The sequence below is a fragment of the Varroa destructor genome, unplaced genomic scaffold (assembly GCF_002443255.2).
Source record: "Varroa destructor unplaced genomic scaffold, Vdes_3.0 BEIS01000001.1, whole genome shotgun sequence".
NCBI classification, from domain to species: Eukaryota; Metazoa; Arthropoda; class Arachnida; order Mesostigmata; family Varroidae; genus Varroa; species Varroa destructor.
Genome location: NW_019211454.1, coordinates 37150153 through 37162450, shown reverse-complemented (window position 1 = coordinate 37162450; position 12298 = coordinate 37150153). Strand labels below are relative to the sequence as shown.

The 12298-nt window shown below is 42.3% G+C and overlaps 1 protein-coding gene and 1 long non-coding RNA gene across 6 annotated transcripts in view; both read left to right on the top strand.

Moving 5' to 3' along the window:
* The window catches only part of baz (par-3 family cell polarity regulator), a 116592-nt gene that overhangs the window by 20984 nt on the left and 83310 nt on the right, over positions 1 to 12298 (top strand). The window lies entirely within an intron of this gene.
* The window catches only part of LOC111243036 (uncharacterized), a 20458-nt gene continuing 14331 nt past the window's right edge, over positions 6172 to 12298 (top strand). Inside the window, exons 1-2 of the long non-coding RNA XR_015319419.1 lie at positions 6172 to 8614; positions 9288 to 9339. This is a non-coding gene — a long non-coding RNA (uncharacterized LOC111243036). The remainder of the gene's footprint in view (positions 8615 to 9287; positions 9340 to 12298) is intronic.

The following is a 12298-nucleotide window of genomic DNA, read 5'->3' as shown; positions in this document are numbered from 1 at the left end:
TATATATAGTCACATTTGATTAATAGTATCTTATTATGTATTATTACAGTTTTCTTTTTTTTTGATTTGTGTGGGCGAATCTAATTCTAACCTTGAAAAGGTCCTTGTCTGATTATCGTGTTCTAAAACAGCGGTAATAACCTTTGGGGGCATTTGGGGGATGCAAAGTGATTGTTCATCGTAGTATTAAGCCGATGTCCGTGCATTAAGTCACTATCGTTTTCGAGTTCTCCTGTTGAAATTACGACCGGTTTCTCAGGCCACAGACGAGTCGTTAGTGGTCAAGTTTCTGATGTCGACCTTACATTTACCTCTCCTGAAAAGTTTACTGTAAAACTACCATCCGCTACCTCGCCGATATGCCACAGGTGTTGGGATTCTACCAAGATTTCGTTATTCTGTGCACAGCTTACGTGTGCTTCGTGTATTACTAGCTATCTCCTATTTGTCCTCGTATTTACCATGAGTTTATGGGTTTTCCATTTTTTTTCGTGTTATTCTTTAATGTATGTCATCGCTCGAAAATTTCGCTAATGATTCTTTCAGTATTCTGATGAGCCATGCATTAGTAGTATAAACTGTGTTATGAAGTCAAAGATGCAACACATACAAATCATTCAGATTGCAATGTGGTCATATGGAATAGGCTGTAGTTAGGTACTAACGAAGATACTTGAACTAAGATCGTGCATCAGGTCTGCTGGTGATACTAATGGCTAAAACGGACGTAGCATCTCGCTCAAAAAAAGCTTCTAAAAAGAGCTTAACTCAAACGGGGTGTACAAATCGATGCGCGCATTATTAAACCGCAACGTAAGAAGAGATGGGGTACAGAATCAATCCAAAGTCACAGACAACCCTTTTACCGAACATAGTAGTAGTAGTCGTCGTCGTAGTTGGGTTGTTATAATCTGAGTTGTTGCTGTTACGTTTGTCAACTTGTTGATTATTGGTACCATCGTTTGCCTCGTATACGTAACACATACAGGTGAGTAGAAATGTATCATCGACAACAGTTCATGTCGTGTTAGTTGGCAAACGCGGATGTTATTTCCACTCACTGCCTTTTGCTGTGACTCAAACGAATCTCTGTGATGAACAATATTAGTGAAACAAATACACCGCACCAGAATTTTTAGTAGGAGATAAGGTAGGTCTGATTACGTTTGGCCAAAATGATATTCATCGTATTGTTATCTTTTTGCAACAATACGACTCTCGGTCCATCGTCACCGCAGCCACCGTACGCTGATATTGCAGACGTAGTCGTACTTTACAAAATTGTTACTTTCTACTATGGGATATGCTGACGTTACCGTCAACTGTTGTCTCTGCCAATCGTTGTCGTTATTGTCACCGCTGCTGTTGCCAGTGGTGATTCTGGCGACGTTTTGATGTCCACGCTTTTGTTTCGCTCGGTTTTCTGAGAACGCCATCGAATGTGCCATTGGGATATTGTAGATGGGGTCGGCGACGAAAGCCGTTGGATGAACAGCAAAAAAGAAGCTGTTGATCGCTCAACCGTGGTGGACACGTCGATCGATACACAAGCAGCAAGAGAAAGACACGTATCGATATAACGTCGTTCCCGTGGAGGTTGGTGCCTGATCAGGTCAATAAGTGCCCAGTACTACCGGTAATATCACCGTGGCCCCACCAGCGTATCTTGTTTTCCCCCTACTCAGCCCGGTTTCTTCTGCTGCTGTCGTCTCGTTCTTTAGCGTCTGTCGATGATGGTCTTCAATTCCATCGTCCTGCCCCACTAATCGAAGCTTTCTGTCGTGCAGGCCGAGCCAGAACCAAAGCAGGCAAGTAAACGCCTGCTAAAAGTCCGAATAACAGCAACAACAATCACAATCATACACAGCGACATCGACCCGACGCTACGTCCCCGAACGACCATTCGGGCGTCCCAGCGACACGACGCCTCGTTCAGGATGGACCCACCGACCGCGAATTAACAAGTTCAGATTGCTTGGGACTATGTCGTTGACGTTGACATGACTACAACAATAATGGCGTCATCTGTACGTGATGCTGTTGAAGCTGCGTTCACGGTGATATGCTAGGCGATAATAGCCTGGAATTTAAGACCTGATAATCAAGATCTGCATATTTCTCTATCTCTAGTATTCCGAGTTACTCCTTATTCCTATAGAACGCATGCGAACTCGCAGTTTTTGCGTCGTTATCGTAAGTCTCCATGCGTGATGTATTCACGTACAGCAAATTCATAACAAGGATGTTTGATTCCTTGCTTTAACCAGTAAGAGCACCAAAAAAACAGTCATTATATATATAGTTGCTTGTCTGAATATACCGTATGCTCGTTTAGCACTTGACCTGAGCCGAGATCTCCACCCTTTGACTTGATCACCTCTGTTAATTGTTATCCTGGCTTTTTTTTTGGAGATTAGGGTTGGGCCTGTTTCGTGCCTGTCTTTCTCGTCATATTATGCAACTTAGTTTTCGATGCAACTACTTGCTTGGCCCGTTTCTTCTTTCATAACCTTCTTTGCAGGTTGGAGTCTCGACATGTCTGTGGATTTAGCTGGTATTAATGATCATTAAGAGCCGTCATTTGTCTGTGCACGACGTTCACGCTCGAGGTTTCCTGTCCCTAGGATGAACAATTTTATTATGAGTTTTGTGCTCTGTTGATGACGCTACGGTTGTGATCGTTATTATTTCCTCGACGATGGTGACTTCTGTTGGCTAAGTTGGTAGCCGAACCGTCGAAGTGTCAGGGGCGGCTGAGCGATTATAAACAAAACAACGAACTACGCTGGCGTCGCAGGAAGAAACAATTGATAACGCTCGGCTATTTGGTGCTGTGGTCTCTAAGCTACTGCTTCGTCGCCAAGTGGCTGGGGGTGCATTCGTTGCCATTCTGTTTGTTCGCGCAGTTGGCAACGGTTACTATTGGTTCCGCTCACTGTGAAAGCTATCGTTTCAGGGAACAAGACTTCGCAGACGGTAAATAGAATTATGATATTTGTACCGTTCACGTATAGCTTTATCTCAGCTTTACGTATCTAAATACACTAGCTAAAAAAGCATAATGACAACCTACATTAAAGCTTCATATTATGTAGATACAGAGAACGATTTGCCAACGAATGCCAAAGCAATCAGTTATGCTGTAATTTTGTGTGTTTAAACCTGCACCAGTTTATTACTGATGTAGGCCTAGGCATTGTTTGAGTGAAACACGTCATTTGTAATTTAGTAATGGCTCGAACTACTCGGCTTTCCTCCTACGTTTCATTTAGCTTTTACCACACACATTTACCACATTTGTTTCGTAAGTGATGTGGCGCCATATTGAACTACCGGGCTTTATTGAAACTTGTGTTGATTTCATAGCGGTTGTGTAGTTGAGGGGGTAAAACAAGTGGATCTGTGCGACGTAGAAAAAGCCAAACGGCAAACTAATTCATGTGTTCGTCGTCGATGGCTCCTTAGGTCATCCGCGCTCGAGTCCTGCTTCGAACAAATGCTAACTGCTGCGTCGTTCCGGTCTGTAGCGGCGCCAGTATAATCTCTTATTAATATTAGTCGTCTTAACCTCGCGATAACAACGTCACGGATGTTCGAGTTTCATGTTAGTTTTAATCTGACCCCTTTTTCCTTCCGAGAGTCGTTGGCTGCTGCCGCGTTTGGTCTACCCCAGTTGTGCGTCCTTGTTCATGCTTCAATGCTGTATCCAATGGTCGTAGTATTTAGCGACAACGGAAGCTCTATGGCGAAAACGCATCTGTGCCACTGTAATTCGTCTAGCGCGGCCATGAGTGACGAAGCGAGCTGCTACGAAAATGCCAAAGATGACGTGGGTGCAGATATGTTATGGAATAGATTAGCCCTTCGGCGACAACTACGCCGTCCTTAAGGCATCCTCTCCTCTGAAGCGAAAAATGGGCGAGGGCAAATTGTCGCATCTGCTACCATAGGAGAGGACCTTCTGTGCATCTCTACATTTCAAGGACAAATGAGCCGATGATGACGCTGGCGATGGTGAAAATTGTGATTATCTTTCTGCTGAAACCACTCAGTATCAGTGCCCCGCTGGTTGCCCTTGTTGATACATTACTGGCTATTCGACTTCTAGGGCGGACAGATGGACACTTCGCTACTAGTGCGTCCGAAACAACTGAGAGTAACACGAGCTAGCAATAAAAGCAGGACCAGCTTGCTTGCTTGCTAGCTGTCACATTGTGAGAGGATTCAAAGGATTCATTTGCTATTGACGTTTGCTTCATGAAGTTTTCCTTTAGGAAGACAACTACAATTAATAGGATACAGATATATTCGAATATTCTGGTCTCGCGTTGTTTCGTGGTGGACAGAAACATGTTTTTTCCGTTCTTTCATCCCTGCTTTGCCGCGGAATTCGCATCGCTTTCTCCCTAGACAGCCTGGTGTAGCCTTATCTATAGTTTTGAAATCAGTATTATCATTATCTAGAAGCAGTGATACTAAAACGTCTCGCATAACAAGTAGTACTCGTCGTAAAGTAAAATTGGTAAGCATTAAAAAATTGCTTTCGTCCAGAGCACTAACGAGGTAGTTGTGTAACGAAGCACTTTCTTTTTGCGGAGTAGCTTGGTCGTTCACTTCTCGCCTCCTTCATTCGTGCACTGTCATTCCGCTAATGTTCGTTAAGTTAATGACGAAGTTCCTGGCCACGCTACGCTTCACTCTATTCTTAGCCGATAGCCCACACTGGTTTTAGTGCACAGAAACTTCACAATAACGCTCTGATAGGAACGCGTTGGTTACCATTTACGCATCCTCGTTTTTTGCTTGGAGGCCTCGTATCTTTCAGGAGCAGCTTCATCGTACTGTAATGCTTAAGTATTAAATTGCCTAGTTTCTTGAATTGAAAGCATTGGTGATTATTTAAGTCATTGGCTAATTGCACGGTGGTATGATGCTGTGATTATTACCGTGTTAGTCCGTATAGACGTTGACTTGACCACGTGTCTTTCGATTTGTTTTTTAATAGAAACACCGCGGAACACTGCAGTTATCGAAGAGGTGGATCAACATATTACAAATTGTACATACGTAGTTGATCAGGCCTTGCGGTTAATTTCTTATGAAATGATGACTTATTTGGAAAAACTACTGTAATATCAATAGGAACACGTCTACAAGGCTCTCAGAAATATTGAGGTATGTAAATTATTCATTTATGAGACGTTTACACACCACTTCATTTGCGAATTTAATTGTGCCCAGGTACGTCTGCAAATAGCAGACACAACATTATTGATGCTGAAGTTAGAACCTCATTGATTTTATCGTAAGGCAAGGGAGGAAGTGCCCGCTAGAAGGGTAAAGTTCGACAGCCGGTTGACAAAAGCGTTGAATTAGGCGGCAAGCCCGGGTACTAAGGGTTAAATAAGATCATCTCATACGGGGCAGGTCAATCATTATTTGACCAGCTACTTTTGCTATTATTACGAAAGCCACAACTGTCAGTAACCGAAATGAAATGTGCCTGAGTGAGTTTTGTTGCTTTCGCTGGATCGGCGCTAGCTTGTCTAGCTACCTCGTACGGCGCACCTTTTCCCATACACGTTCCGCCTATTCTTATTAGTCAGCCAGTACTTTTGGCTGAAACGAGGCGACTACTACGACAAACGCGATGTTCGGATGGACTTGTCGGCTCGTTGAAGAAAAGTCAAGCGAAACAAAATTGCGTTACGCTAGTGAGGTCTCTTTTCTCGACGGGGGATCCGACGCTGGAACCACCAGACATCGAAGGGGCCCGGGGGCCAAAAGTTGACGAAGCGACCAAAGGATGGTGATACGTTGGAAGCAGCCGGACAGAACTTCATCGTGTATCTAAAGTGAAAAGCCCAGGAAGACGGGACGCTATGCGGAGCCAGCACCCAGCTTTTAAGGTCTATATCCCATAATGGTAGTGCGATAGGCAAAGTCAGTGCGAGTGGACGGACCGCGACTGCGAACACTATCTTTGGCTGGTCGAAATGCGAATGGCCGTTCTGCCCCACACGATAAGGACCGACGCTAAAAAAAGACGATGCTATCGAGATGGGGCTTAGGAGTGATGTAGAACACCGGTTACAAGTGAACGTACCCGGCTAGTAAACATACCGACTGCCTGAAACGAAAAATCCTTGTTTGGATCGGTATGATGGCTGATTTACATGATCTGTTTTGCCTAACCTGGATATAGAGGCGCACTAGAAAAGATTAGTGCGGTTATTTACTTTTGCAGAAGTAGGTAATTATAAGATTATATTTAGTATGAGGAATTTGGTTATTTCATCATTCAACATAACGAATCTACCTTACCGAATAATTTGGCGATCAAAACATGATTTCGAAAGGAAATGCAGTGTGCCGCTGGAGATATCGTATCAGATATCCTCACGTAGCAAGTTACGTAGTCGCGAGAGTAGCGGCCCGGTTACTGTTCCTCACAAAGACGACGTACGTGCGTTTGGTACTTTCTCTTTACTTAAACGAATTCATTGAATTGAAGTATATTGGAAGCATTGTGGCGGTATGATCGTGTGATTATTTATTATTATGTCCGTATAGACGTCGACTTGACCACATGTCTTTCCAGTATATTTGTTTTTAACAGATATACCACAGAACAGTGCTACGATCGGGGCCGGTCTAGGTAAGAACGCTATCACAATCAACGTCATCTATTATAATGTACTGCTGTCATCGGTGTACCACAGGTGCCATTGCTATTATTATAATCGCACTCATTATTAACAGCAGTATCGTCCGACCATTACCTTGGTCTCCCATATCTCTAGCCTTTGATGATGGTCTTTTGTTGTTGTTGTTGGCTATCGCTATCGATAGGAAACAAGACCAGCCCCTAGGTTAGTCGAGACGTAACGGTTCCAGCTCCAACGCTTCCCTCATAACACCTACATAACCTCATAATACGTTGCGAATAGGTTGATGGAAATATAGAACGGTGAGTCACCTAAGATAGATTACAGACGCAAAACTTTTTTCCATATGCAAATAGATGGGAAACATAGAAATATTGATGTGCGCTTATATTCTACTGTACTAGAATTCCATCGTTTCTCTATCGCTAGGGGGTCCGCATACCACTTCAGTGCCAAAGCTAATATAGCGATTGCCACCAAAACAATCGAAACATAGGTACGATACATATCAGCAGCGTTATGATTATATAGTAGATTTAGAAAATCGACCTGTGTCTCGATAGTATTTAGGTGCAATACGGGGCACTCTTCGTGCGCCGTTGTACTTCACTTGAATTTCTAGGACATCAGAGTATATAAAGGTAGCTGAATACTATTAAATATGGTCCCTGTTCATCGGCGTTTTTAGATGAATGACACGTAATGAGAGCGCCTCTGTGATGTGTGAAGCGCACTTTCGAGTGGGTAACTGGCCGATTTGACGATCATTACGCTACTTTCGGAATTTGATAAACGGAAGCCTAAAGGCAATAATTCTAATTGCAAAAAAATGCTCATAAAAACGTCGAAGACAAGACAACGCGGCATTTCGACGATGTAGGCTTTTGGAAATCTGCCAAACTCTCAAAGAAGTGCTAGATCAGCGAAAGTCATGTAGCTATATATAAAGACGCATCTGTACACAGACCGTAGGAACGTGCTGGACAATATCATTAATTTCGACCATTTTTATTCAATAGTCTACACTTAATATGGTTGTAACTTCAGTAGCTTGTAACTATTATTATAATAGCTTTTTCTTATTTCTAGTAATCTCATCTTGGTAGTGGCGTTTGTACGCCACGGATTGAACGGATAAGCGAACGTGTTTGTTCAAAAACCTTTGACGTATATGGCATTTTTTTCAGGTATACATACACATTTAAACAAATGGCAGGTAAAAGACTATCACTGCACTGGAGATATTTTGGTCATATCAATGAAAGTGATCCCCTTTCGACAATATACCAGAGTGTCGTTCTTGGCAAGCCATATGGCATGTCTAACCACAACGTTCCAAAACAACGCAGTTATCTAGCTTTTTCTATCGTGCATCTCTATGCAAGGTTGGAAGCAAACTTCTTAAGCGACACGGCTGAACTCGTATGGCCGTTGCTGTCGTCTGCTATGACGAATTCGGTGCTTTATTAATCTTACATGATGCGTACTGTATTTCCCCTTTCGTCTTGACATCTGAAGCACGGCAATGTTATTTGCCAGATAATAGGTATAAGCGCGAATTAGTGCTCAGCTGAATGATGTCGGTCGTCAATTACGCTGATGTTGTCACAATCTGCCAGCAGTCGTGACAGCAGCGGTCCGATTGCCTATTGCTAACGCGTATGTTTCGAATGCTGCCATCACTGTTACGGCATTCGAAAATCGGCGATGGCGGGACCGCCGAAAGCCTCGCTTGTTGGCCTATGACAGCCGCCAATAGCAGACAGCGTAGAATATCTGTGCACATGAGGGACGCGTGCACGGAGAATAGGTAACGGTGATGGTGATGCCTCTTGCTGTTTCTGGTAATCGAAACTTAACTATTACTACCATAACTGCTAGTACTAGTACCACTGCCAACATTGGCGCTGAGGACGAAAATACTGTTGAATGCGACTCCCGACCAGGTACCGTTGGGTTTACACTGGTACTTGTAATTGTTGTTGTTTGGATCGCCAGCAGGCGAACAGACTGTTTATTCCGCTTAGAATAGCCAAGTAGTGACCATTTGTAGCGAGTCCTTAGAGCCTTTGCCGCCACGAAGTTCTGCCCTGGCATAAAGCCCATAATCTCTCCGAGTCCGCGTTTCTTATGGTTATGGCTACCTTGTTGTCACTGACGAAGTAATAAGGGTGCCAGCAACAGCGGGAACAGTGTACAAAAAGCAAGCACTCTTAGGCGAGCCTAATTTATAGTGGCGGTACAGATTTTACCACTTAGTTTGTCTAAATTAATAAACGGTTTGATAAAAATACTTCTATTTGTGCTTCATCGCTGCTACTATTATTGTCAATACAGATCGAATCCTCACTCCTACTTATGCAGAATTTCATATCTGTCCGACGCTAACCTTAAAGTGCCCTTCTCCTACGTTAGACGGCGAGCAATTAGCAGAATCATACAGGCGTAAACACTAGAAGTAGAAATCGTATTTTATACGTATCTGCGTGTAATTCCACCGTCGTGAGCCGAAGCTTTATAACTTACGTACAGACGATATTCGATGGCCATATATATAGCCAAAAATACTAACAAAACGCAACTAATAAATTAAAACGTTTGCTCCGTGTATTCGTACAGGTGACAATTGGAGCAGATGTAATCATATAAACCATGCAGACACGTGAGACAGGTACGTGTGTTGCTATGGGAACGCACTTCCTTTTTAGGGTTACTAGTAGTTCGGGTTTTTTTTTTTAGAAACAACACATTATGACGGAAGGCTAAAAAAGGCGAAAATCTAATCACTTAAGCTTTTATAATGAAGGTTGGCTATAAGAAAAATGTACCATTCGCGCTCAGTCATTAAATGTGTTTAATGTTTAACTATTTAATAAGTGTGGAAAAAAAAAGAGAAGAAATAATTTATCAATCAGCTGAGGTCCAATGCAGATTATCGAAATTCACGCTGATTAATAACCGCAGCGGAACCGTCGTCGTCGTTTACGCCTAACTATAGAAGGGGGTCACGAAAGTATTTAGGTCAGTCCAGTAAATGAGAATCGATGTATGGAGAATGTAGATCTATATTTATTAGCTCGATGCACCCGTAAAAGCGGAGTGGAAGAACGAGATAAATGACGAAGCGAACTCCGTATTACGTAAATGGGTGCCGGTGCGCCGCGTATTATTGACGCTGCCAATGTGCTTATCGGACGTACACATACTCTACCGCCGTTCCCTAATCGAATCACAACCACAAGCATTTCGCAACAAAATGGAAATGAGGTCTTAGTGCGAGCAATCAAAAATAGAACCCACTGAGGGCAATACCTTCTGTCGGGAATGGTCGTTAACGAAACTCGTCTCAATTATAACTTAATGACGCCTCTATATAATATTGTGAATTATGATGAAGGAAGTATTCGGCTGCTGGATCAAAAGGGGTGTCTCCTTTGAAGAAATCAAGCAACATACAGTTATTTCGACTGCTGTAAAAGCATTGCAAGCCAAAATGACCACGTGCGCGTGCAAACCCGTGCCTTCCGTTAGGTTTTAGGTACCTAATCATGTACATTTACTGCTGTTATTTTTACGTATTGGTATACCCGTTGAAAGGTACGTTTGAACAGACCCAGCTTCTAATTCTGTGCAGATGAGCGAGGCATGAATGGCGATGTTCGCTGTTTTTCGGCCGATGGGCATAGGGTGACCTAACTCCATTGTTGTCCAGCAAGCCATATTAGGCGCCCTTGTCCGATACATGTTGGTTGATGCCTGTAAGATTGAGGCAAGGAGGTATTCATGCATACCTTGCTGGACGACAATACAGCAAGTGAAGGATACTAAAACTTATTGATGATAGAGGTTCCTTATTGATGACAGGAACGAAAGTGGGCGCCTGCTTTATTCTAATAAGCTGCTGCTGCTGTTGTTGTTGTTGTTGTGTGGTACAAAATCACCTACGCATATAGAACTAGCTTCGTTTAGCTTTAAATCGGAATTTCAAGGATTACCGCTCCAATGTGACACCGTATTTCACAATTTTATTAGTAAATGTCGAAATCTGTGGTTGCTAGGGTATATACGCGAGCAGTGAAACTGCTCTAGCTAATGACAAGCGAATCGAATCGGGCTTTATTCTGCCCACGGACAGAGGTACAGATAGTTTCATTAGTATGCCGACGTAAGAAGTACTTCACTGAGTAACTCCATTGAAATGGGGCGGTAAATTCAAGCCAGGCTGAGGTTGAACGCTGACATTAAGGTGAGCGTTTTTTTTAAACAGCGGCACAAGTGATGCTGCAATGAAACACAAGTGCTGACCCATAATGTTTAGCTATACTATATATAGCTAGCTATACTATTTTCTAATCGACTGTAAACTGTTATCGCTTTGTTAGCATCTGCCGGCGGCAACGTTAATGATTTTCCGTTTCATTATGTTTTTTTTTTGGAAATTCGGTGCGTTATAGGGTAACCAGTTACGTTTTGTAGGGCAGCATTCGGTCTTTTTAATAGTTAGGTTTAACAATCCCGGACGCCATTTTCAATTTTCGATCCATATAATCGTTATGAATATTTATAAATGAATGCAAATAACGTTTCTTGATTTTACACAAAGCCTGTACGTATGTAAGTGGTGCATTGCGCGCTTTCTGAATCTAGCGATCGAGCTAAAAGGACAATCTTTAATTAAACAGGTTACCTTTAAACGTAGTTTTTCGATGCCAACGTGATAACGTTTAATATGTAAAAGTACGATTTTTAATAGTGATAAGTTTACTGTTTAGACAACGATCAAATCTCTGTGGATGACGGCTTCTGCTTTGAGTTGTATCGAAAAGCATGGTAACAAGGAAACGAGACTGCTTGTTAGGTCTAGCCTTTTTAAAAACGTAATGTCATCCCGTCATATATTGGTTTCAGATGGAATTCGTCATCAGAAGCTCAGATAAAGTACAGAAAAAAACATGCGTTAAAAAAGTAGCTCACCATATTTCAAAATTTTCTTTTGCCGACGCGAGTTTTCAGGGTGGCAAAGATATTACCAGTGGAACGTACGCCCCTTTTTTCTTTTCCTTCCACAGCAATGCATTGGAACCAGTATTGGAAATTAACTAGATTTACTGTATACATAGGCTTTCCTGCATTTTAGTGCAATCAAACATTACTGAACTAGAAATATAGATGGGTTCTTCGGATACGCAAATATTAAACGTAGCTAATAAAAGGAAAGATAGCTGATAGCTTTTAATTTAGTCATCTTCTAAACAAGTCGACTCATCTTTGGTTATGGTATGAATCGATTATTGGGTTACCGTTGCTGAGTTACGTAGCGCTTGGTTCTATAGGTCGGATATTTTATATTTTTTTAAGAAGGACGATAAACGCAAGGACCGCTCAAAAGGTAGGTAGGCGCACTATGAGAGTACCACTCAACAAAGGGCAACGTTAGTATCGTGAACAATCTGCGAACAAGCGTGTCACCCAACGACAGATTCATAACTGGGTGAAAAAAGTTTAGAGACATTCAAGTATGATTTTACGTTGATTTTCTGATAATGATTTTTGTCTTTTTTTTAATTAGTTTGGCAGTCATCTCGAAAAGATGACAGGTTTCTCGGACAGGTTGCATACACCACTCAATT